Source organism: Giraffa tippelskirchi, chromosome 8 (genome assembly GCF_054371585.1).
Source record: "Giraffa tippelskirchi isolate mGirTip1 chromosome 8, T2T-mGirTip1v1.2.pri, whole genome shotgun sequence".
NCBI lineage: Eukaryota > Metazoa > Chordata > Mammalia > Artiodactyla > Giraffidae > Giraffa > Giraffa tippelskirchi.
This window is the reverse complement of record NC_137282.1, coordinates 76,267,606-76,283,082: the sequence shown is the minus strand read 5'-3', so window position 1 is coordinate 76,283,082 and position 15,477 is coordinate 76,267,606. Positions and strand designations below refer to the sequence as shown.

The following is a 15,477-nucleotide window of genomic DNA, read 5'->3' as shown; positions in this document are numbered from 1 at the left end:
CCAGCCTCACTTTGACTGCCCCCCCTCTCCCCAGCTGTCTCCTTCTCACCTGCTCTCACCTTCATCAGTCTGGGAGATCAGGTGAACTGGCGCCAGGCCTGACCATATTTTAGAGGCAAAAAAAAAGTGAGAAAACAGACACTCGTAACATAATCTCACAGCATCCCAGGGGGGTCAACACTTAACTCGGAATCTAGATTGCTAAAACTATTTAAACGTATTTTTGTAAACAGAGACACTTGTGAGTTGGAAAAATGTCTATCTGCGGTAACATAAAATAATGCAAAGTCTTCCTGTTGTAACATCACACAGGCATTCCGAGAAATGTCCTATTCTGTGGAACCACAGACTGAAACTCACAGGGCTTCTGAGGAAGTTAAGGTCAGCAGCAGGCTCTTCATAAGCCGGGGCAGCTCGGTGATTACAGTACCGATGGTAACGTGAACCCTGGCCCTCTCCACAGGCTCTGCCACCTCCAATCCCCACCCGCGTGTCTGCAGCCGCTCAGAGTCACACAGCTTTGAAGACCTCTGCTTCTAATGGAGACCCTTCCATCAAAACGAGAAACACAAATCAGAGACAACCTTCTCCATCAGCTGGTGTTTTCATACGGGAAGAAACTCCTTTGTGGTTCCTCTGTCTACCCTCGTGGCTTTCCCAGATAGCTTAACACACTACAAGACAACTACCAAGTCGCCAATCTCTTGTCCCGAAGTAAGACATGGCTGTAGCCCGCCAGGCTCCTCTGTCCATGGAGATTCTCCAGGCAAGAATACTGGAGTGGGTTGCCATGGCCTCCTCCAGGGGATCTTCCCCACCCAGGGATGAAACCCGGGTCTCTGCTGCTCCTGCAATGCAGGTGGTTTCTTTACCTTTGAGCCACCAGAGAGATACCTTATTTTCCTGTTTGTGTGAGCTAACTTGAGTCAAAGAGAAGAACATTGTGTATCAGAATAGACTGTGTTTGGACGTGTTATAAGAAAGAAAAAAAGAAGGGTTAACAAAGGCCAAAGGCACCATCTCATGGAAAGACCAGGCATCGCTGTGTTCCCGCTCTGCACCAGCTTCCCCGAGGAATGGACTTCAGACCTCCGGACAGAGCTTCTCCTGGGGAGGAGTTTGTGATTGGATCATGGAGTTTACGGGATTGGAAGGTGGGTGTGCAAGTCTGAAGGAAGGCAGTGGGTTCTCGATTAAGGAGTTCTTATACAGTTGGGGCTTCCCTGATAGCTCAGTTGGTAAAGAATCTGCCTGCAATGCTGGAGACCCCAGTTCGATCCCTGGGTTGGGATGGTCCACTGGAGAAGGGAAAAGCTACCCACTCCAGTATTCTGGCCTGGAGATTTCCATGGATTTTATTGGCCATGGGGTAGCAAAGAGTCTGACATGACTGATCGATTTTCACTTTCAAACAGTTGAAGTGGCAAGAAATACTTAAACCTTTTGAAGTGCTTAGGGAAGGATTTCCAGAAATAAGAACAATTCCTTTTAATTCAGGCTGCAAGCAAACATGTGAAAGGGTCCGTGAGGGTCTCTGTCAATAGAAGGAGGGTAAGAAAAAACTGAGCGGCTTCTCTGATGGCTCAGCAGTGAAAAAATCTGCCTGCAATGCAGGAGACACAAGAGACTTGGGTTCAACCCCTGGGTAGGGAAGATCCCCTGGAGGAGGGCATGGCAACCCAATCCAGTATTCCTGCCCGGAGAATCGCACAAACAGAAGAGGGTGGACATCAAGAGGGGAGGCTGAGGGGAGCCTGCTGTGGTCTGAAGGTCTGTGTCTCCCAGGAGGGGCTTAGGTCATGAGGGTGGAGCCCTCATGGGTGGGATTAGTGCCCTATAGCAGAGACCCCTGGGGATCCTTGCCCTGTCTGCCCTCTGAGGACCCTGAGATGAAGGGCAATGGCATAGGACCTCACTTTTATTTAGTTCTCATCACAGAAGATGAAGCTATGCTTACACTCCCATTTCCCTGCATTTCAGACCAGCTTTTCAATACCTGTCTTGTGGTGATATTCCCCACAATTGTTCCTCCCTGGTCCTCCAGTTTACCTTAAGTTAGCATAAGTCTCTTTATCTTTAGTTCCTTATTCTTCCTCCTCCCTCATGTGTAGGATTTACTGCTTTCCTTTGTAAATAAGAATCATAGAGTCCTTATTTTAGATGACAGACCTGCTTTCAAGGTTAGGTTTTAAGACCCTGATCACTTCCTGTAGGCCCCATTTCTTGTTATTGTTTTCTTGTTATGATTGTTCACAGTGGGAGAGGAGGAGCCCTCATCTGTTAAGTCCTCAACCTGAACACACTTAATTCTTTTCTTTATTCTTCACTTTGCCTGCACCCCCTTAACATCACTGCCACTTCAGTCCACTCGCAGACTTTCACCCCCACAGGAGCAGAACAGAAAGGAAATTCCACATTATCTTCCTTCCTTCCTTTCTTCCTTCCTTATTTTCACAGTACGGGGCATGTTCCATCCACCCTTCCTCACCACCACCCTTCCTAATTGTGGGCTCTCGTGGACTCCAGAAAGGTCATGTGTGGTGTTTAAGTCCTCCATTTTAAAATATTTATTTCACAAAATACTTAGTCCAATGGATGTACATAGTAAATAACCCATAAATAAAAGATCAGCAAATGAATAGTTGAAGCACACAATATAAATAAATAATTTGTTGTGGAATTATTAGCATTAAACATTGACTCATTACTGGAAAAACCCAGAAACTAAATCCCTTTGTGTAGATAACCCTGCTTTTATATAACCAACACTCTGCATAAGGGCAGTTGAAAATAAAATATGGTTTAATGTAAGTAGTAGGATAAGAAGGGACAGGAGATTTAGGGCCATTTAAATCAATCTTCTAATGACTTTTGAACCTTAAATGTGATGTTATGATATTAATGCCTGGAAACAACCCTGAAGCTTTTGGGGATTTGAGTTCATGTAGTGGATATTGGACATTGGGCTTTTCTTGCCCAAACCTGTAGGAAGATTAATGGAACTGGTTGATGTCTCCTCAAAGGGTACCGTACATCCTATCATTTTGTGAGAGACAGGGAAACTCCTGAGATAACAAACAATGACAACTTCTCCTTTGAAACAAACCTCAATTTCAGTTGCAAATTGATGAGACCATCGTAAAGAACAAAATAGTTGCATCATTTAGATTTTTTTTTTTTTTTACCACACTGAGAAAGTTTTCATTTTATAATTTCAAATCTTTAAAGACCTCAGTTATGTTTTCTCTGGATGTATTTCCTCCCACTCATTCTTCTGAATTAAAAGAGACTTCGTATGTTTCCATTAGAAAAAGAGCTAAGTGAGAGTTTAAGGTTTGGAATTAGAATGACGAAATTCAAAGCCCATCTTTACTGTATACTGACTGTAAGACCTTTTTCTGCTTAATCTTTAGTTTTCTCAGATTTATATATAAGATTAAGGATACAGCAAGCATATTTCCATACAATAAAAATATTTACTTCATAGGATTATTATGAGGATTAAGAGAAACAATGAGTGTAGATAACTCCTGGCACTCAGTAAGCACTTGAGAAATGATTGGCATTGCAACTACCTAAAATAAAGCCCTAATTAGCATCAGGAAAGCAATTACTCATCCTACTAAACCTAAGGACCAACTTGACATGAACAACTGTAGCTAAGTCTATTGCGAGTCAAAGAAAGAACTCCAGCTTCTATTTGGGAAAGGTGAATTGGGGCAAATAAATGTTCACTCTGCCAGGAAAATCAGGAGACAGATAGAGGAAGCTGTACCCACATGAATGTATAGAGGTGATGCTGGAAGTGGCAGCCCAACCCTCTGCCACAGGCTGGGAGATCAACTGACCCAAGTCAAAGAAGCAGAAACCTGCTCCCAAGTCTCACATGCATTGAGTAGTTTTAAAAATAACTTGATACTTAAAAGGAAAAAGACAACTTGTTACACTCACCATATCTTTTGATTTTCATTGCAAACCTGTGGACAAGGTATTATTCAGTTATCAAGAGGGGAAACCCAGGGCCCAGGGGTTGCTAAGCACATCGTTGCTAGGACAGGACCACATCTCCGTGATGAGCTGCACTATCTGTCACTTCTGAGCTGTCTGTAGAGGACAACTCCAGCACCACATCTCAGGAGGGGCTGATGCTCAAGCATGTTGGTTTCTAGGAAATGGCATTTGTTATATAAGAAATTTCTGGAAACATGTGAGAAGGAGACCTTGCTATTTCCATTGAGGCAGTTGATCTGTGGTCACTGCTTTCTCTGCATCCGTCTCCTCATCTTTATTGGATTCTACTTTTCTCCGGCAGTTCCCCTCACTTACTTATGTCTTTATTATTACTTTTCTTTTGCTGCTGCTCCTTTCAGAGACTCTACAAGCCCTGGATTAATTCCTTTTCTTGCTAATTTGCCTTCAATTTTCAGCTCCTGAAATGAATGGGAAAAAAAGACAGAAGATATCAGCAAAAACATAGGATTTATTTTTTAAAATCAAATAAAAATATAAACACAAGAAACACAATAATATTAAACAAACAAAATACACCTAAGAGATGGATCCAGTAGTAAAGAAGAAAGGGCAGAGAATGAAATCCATAAATATGAAATCAGTAGAAATCACCCAATCTGAACAATAAGGAATTAGACTGGGAAAAAAATAAGCAGAGCTTTGGGGGCTTTTGGGACAAAACATTCAACATTTGTCTTCTTAAAGTCTCAGAAGGAGATAAAGCAAGTAGGGCTATAAGTTATTGGAAGAAGTAATGGATGAAACTTCCCAAATTTGGCAAAAGATATGAGCCTACAGCAGAGTCAAGAAGCTGAATAAACTTCAGACAGCATTCACGCCCCCACAAAAATGCAGAAAGATACATCATAATAAAACTTTTGAAAGCAAATATTTAGAAAAATTCCCGAAGACAGTGCAAGAAATGGCAAAAGATTTCTTATTTGGAACCACGGAACCCAGAAGCAAGTAGCACAGTGTTTTTCAAGTGCTGAAAGAAAACAACTGTCTCTTGCAACTTCAATATCTGGTGAAACTATCCCACAGAAAGGAAAGGGGACTGCAATTATACTCAGATAAGGGAAAACTAAAAGAAATTGTCATTGGCAGGCAGCCTTACAGAGTTTGGCTAAAGGAAGTCCTTTAGACAGAAATAAACGGACGAGAGTAGGCCCCTTGGAGCATCAGGAAGGGCGAAGATAGAGCAGAAATACAGGTGTGTGCAAAAGAACATTCTTCTCATGGCTTTTATAAAACATATTTGATCATTCAAACAGTTATTGCTCCATCTGATCCTCAAGACCAACCTTTGCTGAGATTTTGATGAGAATTTTATTAAACCTATGGATAAATCTCGGGAGAATTCACCTGGGATACATGAACCAGGCCAATGAGAGCTATGTTCACACCTGTGCATGAATATCCGTAGCAACTTTCTTTGTGGTAACCAAAACCTGGAATCAGCCCACATGTCCTTTAACAGGTGAATGGGTCAGCAAACTGAGAAGTAGTGGTAACGTGGACTGCTACTTAGCAATAACGATAAATGCACTGTTGATGCACATAACGACCTGGATGAATCTACAGAGAAATGCTGAATGAGAAAAACCAGTCCCAAAGATGACACACTGTGTGGTTCCATTTATGTAACATTTTTGAAAGACAAAATTTTAGAAAAGCATGATAGCGTAGTGGTTGCAAGTGTTGGAGATGAGGAAAGGAGGTGTGTCAACTATGCCTTTTGTATTTCCTCTACTTTCTGATGTTTTGATATCTGGGGGTCTTACTCATCTTGGGGAGATTGCCCGTTCCAGGGCTGCTAATTCCTAGAGGTTGCAAACCCCTTGGTGCACACCCTTCATGTGAAGAACAATCAGTCCAGATCCTACACCCCTTCTACTTAGTCACTCAGTCGAGTCCTACTCTCTGCGACCCCATGGAGTGTAACGCTGCAGACTCCTCTGTCCATGGGATTCTCCAGGCATGAATACTGGAGTGGGTTGCCCTGCCCTTCTCCATGAGGTCTTCCCGACCCAGAGATCGAATTCACCTCTCCTGTGGTTCCTACATTGTAGGCAGATTCTTTACCACTGAGCCACCAGGGGAGCCCCTAAAAGTGTATGCCTTGTTTAAATTATTTTGTCCAAATGTAGCTTCATGACTTGAAAATTCCCTGAAACAATCATAAAAACATTCAGAGATGGCAGTTAAGTCTAGCAGTATTTTGCTTAGGGAGCTGTCTAGAAGTTGTATCATTTGTTGACTGTCTCTCATCATGAGTTTCCCGTGAAGGAGCAGCCTATTGGAGAACATCTGGCACAATACTTATTATCTGGGCAAGAGGTGGACAAGCCAAGGGGCAAGCACACCTTCCTGCAAGCGTAGAAGGGCGCAGCCCACTTCTCTATTGACAGGGAAGAGGGAATCTGAACAGGAGTTAGAGGAGCACCCTGCAGAGAACAGGTGATGGAAGCTCACATTTCCAAAAATAAAGTAAATCTGGGGAAAGAGCAGCAGTTCTCCAAAGAGAGCTATTCAGTATCTTCCTCAGATGGAACTTGACATCACAGCGCTTGTGAGCAAGGAATCAACCCCAGGTGAGTCCTGCCACCCACAAGCAAATCCAGGCTTAGTGTAGAGACGCCTCATTGAAGAAGTGTTTGCAGCAGGGAGAACTCTCAGACCACGCAATCTGCCAAGGTCTCGAGGATCAGGTAGAGATGGGCTGCCCTTTCGTATGGAGGAGTGAACAGGCTAGACATTCTGGGAGGGGGAGGGTGGCAGGGCTTGTGGAATATGAGATGGTTCGTACACAGGGGATGTTTTCCCCCCAAGGACAGCACTTCCGGAGAGGTGCCTTTGGTGCAGTGTGGGAGGCACTGCTCCGTCTTCTGAAGCTCGGGGTGAGCCCATGTTGTCGTTATTCAGTCACTCACTTGTGTCCGATTCTTTGCAACCCCCTAGACTGCAGCCCGCCAGGCTTCCCTGTCATTCTCTGTCTCCCAGAGTGTGCTCAAACTCATGTCCATTGAGCCAGTGACGCCATCCAACCATCTCATCCTTGGTCGCCCCCTTCTCCTTCTGCCCTTAATCTTTTCCAAAATCGGGATCTTTTCCAATGAGTCAGCTCTTCACATCAGGTGGCCAAAGTGCTAGAGCCCATGTCCAAGGGTAAATGAAAGACTCCTGGCTACAGGTTGTCAATTCAAGTTAGCAGGCATTTCGTCTGTGTTGTTCAGGGGACAAACAGTTCTGCTAATCATTTATGAGACCAACAGTGGGAGTTTGGAAGGTCCTTGCCTGGCCTTGTCATGAAAGAAAGTGAAAGTGATGTTGCTCAGTCGTGTCTGACTCATTGTGACCCCGTGGACTGTAGCCCACCAGGCTCCTCCATCCATGGGATTCTCCAGGCCAGAATACTGGAGTGGGTTGCCATTTCCTTCTCCAGGGGATTTCCCTCAACCAGGGATCAAACCTGGGTCTCCTTCATTGCGGGCAGAGACACCAGACCTTGTCATAGGCTGTGTCTATCTGCATCACCTGGGGAAGGAAGTTCTCTGCGGTGAGTCATGTCCAGAAAGGCAAAAGGGCCGGGGCTTCTTCACTGGGGCACAGGGCTCAGGAAAGGTCCGCCTCATGTCTCCTCACCTGGTCCTCAGGTTCTGCTCGGGGGCTGCCTCCAAACACAGCATCCTGCGTTCAGCGATGGGCTTTGTCTCATGGAGGGAGTGGAGACAGCAAGGACTGATGACTGAGAGACACTGAGCTTGGGACGGACACCGAAGCCTGGTACACGTTGCGGGGAGCGGAGCAAGGATTACATGGAAAGAGCAAAAGAATATGATTTTTTTAAGTGAGCTTTGGGACCAAAGATGCTGCTGTTGACGGTTTTGCTGCTTTGCTTTCTCCACGATGAGCCTCTTGTTCTTCCCTGGGCCTGATGTTTTTATCGTGGTTTCTATAGACCGGATGTTTGAGTATCCCCTCCTCAAATTCTGATGTTGAAGCACATTCCCCTAATGTGAGGGGATTAGAAGGTGTGGTCTCTGGGAGGTGATTGTGTCATGAGGGTAGGGCCTTGCCCCCTCCACCAGAGAAGGGCACAGTCAGCAGAGGGGGGCCTCACCAGACCCCGAATCTGCCAACACCTTGATCTTGGACTTCCAGCCTCCACGGCTGTGAGGAGTACCTTTCTGTTGTTTCCAAGCCAGCCAGCATATGGTATTTTTGTTATCACAGCCCAAGCAGACTGAGACAGTGGTGCTATTTCTGTGTAACAGCCATGGGGTACCGCCCAACACACACACACACCTCTGTCCCAGTGGTGCAGACATCCAACACAGATCAAGGGCAGAAGGCCAGAGTGGAATGAGTGACAGTTAACCCAGGGTGTCTTCATGCCCCTGGTAAAACCCAGGAAAGCAGACCTCAGGCTACATGGTCTGTGCTTTGACCATGTGATATTCCAGGCGGGAAAACCATTTCCTAATAAAAGTGATGGAAACTCAGTCACTCTGACACTTAAAGCTAGACTGTACCAAGCTCTAGAACTGTGATAAAGAAAATTCTTGTCCTGGCAGGCACGAGGGATTAAATCAACACACTCTAACGGTCCAAGAGAGAAGCAGTAATTCTCCTTGATGTTTTCTGACACTGTTCCCTTACCAACAGAACCTATGTTATTTGTGAAAGTTCTGGTTGTTTCATTTTTTCAGCACAAGTTGAGCATTTTTTAGGATGATGTAATATACTTCATTACAGCTTTATTTCTAAACTAAGGAATTATTTATATCAGGGTTGGATATTTTGGGGAGAATGGACTGTCTCTTCAGAAAAATGAACACACGCACATAACACAAACTTGCCCTTTGAATGATCATTCAGTCACCTGAAAGCATAGTGCATGGACTCAGGCTGACGTCCTTTTCTGTGCAATATTTAAAATCTAGAGTTTGCTTGCTCATCTGGAAGATTCCCTTAAATTATTAAGAGTTTTAGTATTTTGAAGGAACATACTTGATGATGGTATTTATCAGTGTTCCTTTCAGTGAGGCATTTCTGCAGAACCATTTGACATCTGTGAAAGTTCAGAGCTGCCTTTAAGAAAAATCGCCAACAGCCTGACCTGGACTGTGGCTTTGGGCAGGGTGATTCCACCTTCCAAACCCCACTTCCTTATGTGGCAGCTGTCGTCCCTGTAACCAGGGCTACTGCGAGGGCAGTGAGGTGCCTGTGCAAATGCAGAACTCAGAGGCAGGGCTGTGCGCTGTGAGCTGTTGCGTGCACAGCGCGGGGCAAAATGCTTGCTGTGTTCTAAGACCTCAGAAGAGGTTTATTGAATAAATTCGGGAGTATCTCTCAGAATTTTCTCCTCTGTAGAATGAAGGGGATTATACCGTTTGATGTCTAGTGATCCCTCCTAATTGGGCTTTTTCTCATTTAAGATAGTGACAGCTTGTAGCACTCGACTGTTTGTGGACAGTTTTAGACCTATTACCTCCTCAGGCCCTCAGGATCAGGGTCATGTTCATTCACACCTCAGTGTTTCCAGTGACAAAGGAACGTGAACAACTGCCAAGTCTCTTTCTCAATACAACTGGGTCTAATTCATAATAATAACACATGTTGATACGGATCTTTTAAGTTTCAACAGGGTTTTCCCGTATAATGTTTATGGCAGCCTCAAAATGACATGGGTCAGACAAGGGTGAGTGGCGTAGTTATTTTCAGACTAAAAGAATTCAGACCGAATGAGGCCAAGTGTCCTGGGTCCTCACAGCCAGCCCGTGTGGACCCGGGACCTGGCCGCAGGCTTCTTGCTCTGCGCTGCTTGCTCTCACCCTCCCCTCCTCCGACACCAGCTCTTCCCAACCAGGCTGAGCCCAGAGGTTTCTTCCCCCAGAGTCTCTGCCCAGAGGGAGGAGGGCCAGGCAGCTGCTGCAGTGTTTCCTCAGCCAGAATCTACCCTCCTTCCCACGTGAATCTCCACACCTCGAAATTCAAAAGAGCGTTCTCCTAATAGATGCAGTCTGCAACGGACTTTCTCCCCCACTAACAAAAGGAGCGGTTGAGGATTTGTAACTCAGCATCCTGGGGGATTGAATGGGGATGTGTGTGTGTGTATCTGTACGTGTGTGTGTCTGAACGTGTGTGTGTGACTGTACATGTGTCCCTGTGTGTGTGTTTGTGGGTCCATTTATATTTTCTCCCTGAATCTACCCCATAAGAATTAGGCCCTGGTATCTAGATAGTTGGGCTTTACACGTGGCTCTAGTGGTAAAGAAATTGCCTGCCAATGAAGGAGATGTAAGAGATGTTTGATTCCAGAGTTGGGAAGATCCCCTTGAGGAGGGCATGGCAACGCACTTCAGTATTCTTGCCTGGAGAATTCCATGGACAGAGGAGCCTGGAGGGCTGCAGTCCGTAAGTCCACACAGAGTTGGGCATGAATGAAGTGACTGAGCACACACACAGCGCCCATTTAGAGGTAGAAGATGTTAATACTTGCAGCCGGTACAGTGGCCGTCTGCTGCCTTGGATGGGTGAGGTATGATCAGTCCCACTCACAAACCAGGGCCTTATTTTCTCTAGAGAGAGAGAAAACCACAGTCCTCACTGGTCATCTTTCCACTGAGTGTGCAAGGGCTTAACGTTTGTGACGGGAGCACAGTGAGTGAATTTAGGTTTTTGTTACCTTCGAAAAAATTTTATGCAGTTTTAAAGATGACTTATTTCAAAATATTGACTATATTTCTCATGCTGTACAGTACATTCTTGAATCCATCTTATATCTAACAATTTAGACTGCCCGTATTACCCTTGTATTTCCCCCTTCCCTCTCCTCACTAGTAACCACTAGTTTGTTCTCTGAATCTGCGAGTCTTCTGCTTTTATGTTATATTCACTAGCTTGTTGTATTTTTTAGATTCCACATTTAAGTGGTATCATACAGTATTTATCTTTCTCTGTCTGACTTATATATAACAGTATAATGCCATCCCAGTTGCTGGAAATGACACATTTTTGTTCTTTTTTATGACTGTGTAACATTACTTTGTCTGTTGATGTACATTGTCTTAGGTTGCTCCCGTGTCTTAGGTACTGTAAAGAATGCAGCTATGAACATTGCAGTGTCTATGTTTTGTCGGGTTAGTATTTTTGGTATTGTTTTTGCATATATATCCAGAGTTGCTGGATCATGAGGTGGTTCTATTTGTAGGCTTTTGAGAAACCTCCGTGCTGTTTCCCACAGTGCCTGCACCAGTTTACATCCCCAGTGTCGGAGTGTTCTGCTTTCACTGAGTGTATCATCGACAAGGTCTGGGGTCTATTAAGGTGGGTCACGGTGGCATCAGGGGAGGGGTGCTGGTGGAGATGTCATGGGCAGGCCCCTCTGATCCCCAAGTCATTGACCATATCTCATGTCACATTTTGGGCTTCCCACGTGGCTCTGTGGTGAGGAACCCACCTGCCGTTCCAGGAGATTCGGGTTCAATCTCTGGGTCGGGAAGATCTCCTGGAGAAGGAAATGGCAACCCACTCCAGTATTCTTGCCTGGAGAATCCATGGGCTACAGTCCATGGGGTTGCAAAGAGTCGGACACAACTGAGAGACTGGGCACGCACAGACACTGCCCCATCTGACCCAGCACGAACTAGCTGACCCTCCCTATAATCATATGGTGCATATTCAGCAAATACAAACTCATGTTAGGATAAGCAAACCTGGGTCCATGATCAAAAAAAAAAAAATTAACAAGTCTTCCAACAAAACATAAATGTGTTTGAGAATTCTTTATGTATATATCCGTCCAAACGTGTTCATGTATTTCTCATCCTCACCTACGATGGTTTTCATCCTTTCAGCCTGTATGTGATTCTCATCTGTCCTTCAGGGTCAACTGAAGATCTTGACATAGCAGACAATCTTCAGCAGCAGCCCCAGAGACGAGATGTCATGAGGAAAGCCGACACCTTTGACTTCAGTTCCACTCTATTTCTTATAATTACTTATGTGACCCAGGGCATGTTAATTCATCTTTCAGAACCTGTGTTTGCGTGTGATCACACACTTTGCACTTAATAGTCGTGTTAGTAGGGTGTCTCTCTCTTCTAACTGTGCAGAAAGGAGCCATGTCTCATACCTTTGTATCATGGCACTAACTGCAAAGTCCTACACATGTCAGAAGCTCCACGCAAGTTATGTTACTGCTATTTCTTTTCTTTGCTTTTTTTGGTTACTGCTATTTCTGTTAATATTGTGAGCAGTCACTTCCTCTTTGGGATCTGACTGCAGCATGGATCCAGGTTTAAAGGAAACAAACCAAGAATTGATGGTTTTGCAGTCATTCCAAGGATGATGATTATTGGTTTCTAAAGGAACTTTCCCAACAGGAAAGATTTTTGTATATACAGTTTCAGCAAGTATTTTCCAGGATCTTCTTTCAATCAATATGAAAGAAAGGACAGTCCTTCAGGGAAAGGGCTATCAAAGTGTTTTTAAACTTAGAGGCAAAGCTAAAAGCAATGAGGAGAGCCTGGACTCTGTAACAGGATGAAGACAAATGCAATGATTTGTATCTACAGCCGCTGTCGAGATGGTGTATGCCTGTGTGTCAGGGGGTGAGAGGCCTGTGTATAGTGGGGGCATTTACTGTGTCCACTTCTTTGCAGATCATTCTGGTTGACATTTTTTTTAATATTACAATTTTGAATGCTTTCCCCAGAAACAACTCACTGAGCCTAAATAGAAACATATAAACACATGTCATCTTACAGTCAGCTGAAGAACAGGAAATACTGAGCGTAATGAAGGTAAGAAAGAACCAAAGAACTTTAGAAATAGCATACACATTAGCCCCAACTCTGTGTTTCACAGATAAGAAAGTGGTCTCAGAAGTGACATGGCTTTTCCAAAAGCATAAAGCTCGAGACACATTTGATCTAAGTTGGCCCTTCTGAAATTTAGTTTCATTGGAGAATGGTTATCAGTAGAAGTCCTGCAGAAAAGCTGTCCATCAGTCTTATGTTCTTGTGGTCACTGAAGCTAGATAAGCGTTTATTTGTCTTTTCATGATAATATTTAGCCTTGGAGGCACCTTTGAGTCTGTCCTTAAGGATTTAGTGGCCTCAGTATTAGACGGAGCTGATGGTGATTGAAAGTTCCTCTACCCCAAGTTTGCCTCAGTGCAGGATGGAAGCAATGTTAATGACCTTTAAGAATGTCCCGGCTGATTCATGTCAATGTATGGCAAAAACTATTACAATATTGTAAAGTAATTAGCCCCCAACTAAAATAAATAAATTTATATATATTTAAAAAAAAAAAAAAAGAATGTCCCTTCTCCCGCTGCTGGACCAAGCATCTCCAGCCCTCTGGAGTTGTACAAGCCAGAAGTGAGGCAGCGTTTCCTTTAAGTGAGGAGTGGATCTTAAACATCAAAGTCAATACAACCCGCGGTCTCCCCCACATGGGTTCCTGCTGTATTCACCTTGCGACAATGTGGGGGAGTTTGACGAATGTATTTCTTTTCTCCCACCCGAATCCAGTTTGCCACTCCTAAAATACGGATCTGAACAGATGGAGAGCCTTTCTCCATCTGGTTGCCTTCTCTCCTCGAGAAGAGGAAATGATATTTTTAAGAATTTTGTATACATTAGCCACTGTACTTATATTGTTGCTTTTTCCAAGTCTATTGGGTAAATAGCATTTTACATATTTTCTGAGAAGCAAACATATGCAAATTAAGGTGTTTTTTTTTCTTTTTTTAAAGACCCCTTGCTCAGAAAGTCAGATACAGGATACAAAGCCAATATTTTAACCCAAAGTCCACCCTGCTCGCCATATCAGTGGTTCTCAGAGAACAGTCCTAGCATGCATGCGTCACATAGAGACCTGGTGGAAAGGTAATTCTTGGGCCCCATCCTACACAGGCTGAATCAGAAAGTCTTGGGCTGGGGGTCTGCACCCCAAGAAGTCTTCCACTTCATTCCCATGCACAAAGCCCACAGTCTGCACCCTTTTACTCAGCTTCCCGTTTGTGAAAGGAGACAGTGTTTAATTCTCTCCTTTCCCAATGGATCATTTATAGCATGGTTCATCTCTAGACTCAGACTTACTTGACACTTCTTAATTTCCTACATCCTAATGCGCCTCCTCTAAGTCAGTAACAAAAGGGGAAGTAGTCCCCATGTGAGTATGTGTATGTGTGTATATGTATGTCGGTGTACACACACACACACACACACACACACACACAGTTGAAGGTTTTACTTTATTAGAAAAACAGGGGAAAGTACTCAGCTTATTTATTTTAAGCCACTCAATGAGAATAGTTTTAAAAATTAAAATTTACACAAATAAATAGTCTCACAGGGTCACAGGACCTTTTTTTAGGGCAAATGGTCTGTCCTGGAGGATGCTCCCAGCAAGACTGTTCTGGTGTTTCTGGGAGGAATGCTGTCTACATGCCTGGCTCACTTTCTTTATAAACCGATACAGAGGTATCAGGAGTGTGGAGACCAGAGTAGGGAAGCGTAAGCTCCTTCGTGGGGCAGGGGGAGCAAGGAGGGTTTTACATGTTGATACAGCAAAGCAAAACAGCAATAGCCTTGACAGTAACGGAGTGTGCATTACCATCTGGTCCTTAGTGAGACGTGACCTCCTACAGAGTATTTCATTTCTTAAAGCTTTGTTTCCTCATCATTGCGTGTGTGTGTGGGGGGGGAGGGATAATATCATGATAGAAATAAGATTCAGCGTAAAGAGTTGTGCAAACAGTAAGTGATCATTCTCCTCCGTTCTGACCCTTCGCTGGTCTCCCTTCCAACCTTCTTGGATCAGCATTGCCTTTAGGGAAGCCCGAATCGTGTGATGCCATCCCTACCCCTTGATGAAGGAGAGAGTTCCCCAGTCTCCTGGTCATCATCAGGTTTTGGTACATGCCGTTAACAGAGTTAAAAGATGTCCCATTTAGCAATCACGGCAATGCACTGCATTCTCAGAGACATCCATCCATGCAATGCATGCATTTCTGGCTAATTAGAATTCTCATGTGAACAAAGTTTTTCATTTATAATTTTGTCTCAAGTACCCTATTCATATATTCTGTCCCCTTCTCAGGCATGGTTCACCTGAAGGGAAAAAAAGAAAAGAAAACCCCCTCCCTGTTCTGTTACAGCACTTTTCCGATGTCTGTGTTGTCCACTCTTCACCTGAGTCATTACACGAGATGAGGGGTGTCTTTATCGATCCCAGTATGTCAGACCCTCTCTGCCTTTATTGATGCCACTACTCAGCTTTCATCCCTGGTGCCACTGATGTTTCTCGTGCTGCTCAGCCTGAATCCCAAGACCATGGAGAGCAGTATGCATAGGACGGAAAATGAAGGAAGAAAATAAGAAAATTGTAAAACCTCAGTGCCCAAGTGCTCCTGGCACCGCAGGCCAACACAGACACATGGTCACAAAG

The 15,477-nt window shown here is 44.3% G+C and overlaps 1 long non-coding RNA gene across 1 annotated transcript in view; it reads left to right on the top strand.

Annotated features, from left to right (window-relative positions):
* The window catches only part of LOC145519091 (uncharacterized), a 383,847-nt gene extending 370,008 nt beyond the window's left edge, over positions 1–13,839 (top strand). The window contains exons 12-15 of the long non-coding RNA XR_014063529.1: positions 234–381; positions 464–1,154; positions 12,734–12,821; positions 13,781–13,839. This is a non-coding gene — a long non-coding RNA (uncharacterized LOC145519091). The remainder of the gene's footprint in view (positions 1–233; positions 382–463; positions 1,155–12,733; positions 12,822–13,780) is intronic.
* Positions 13,840–15,477: the final 1,638 nt, after the last annotated feature.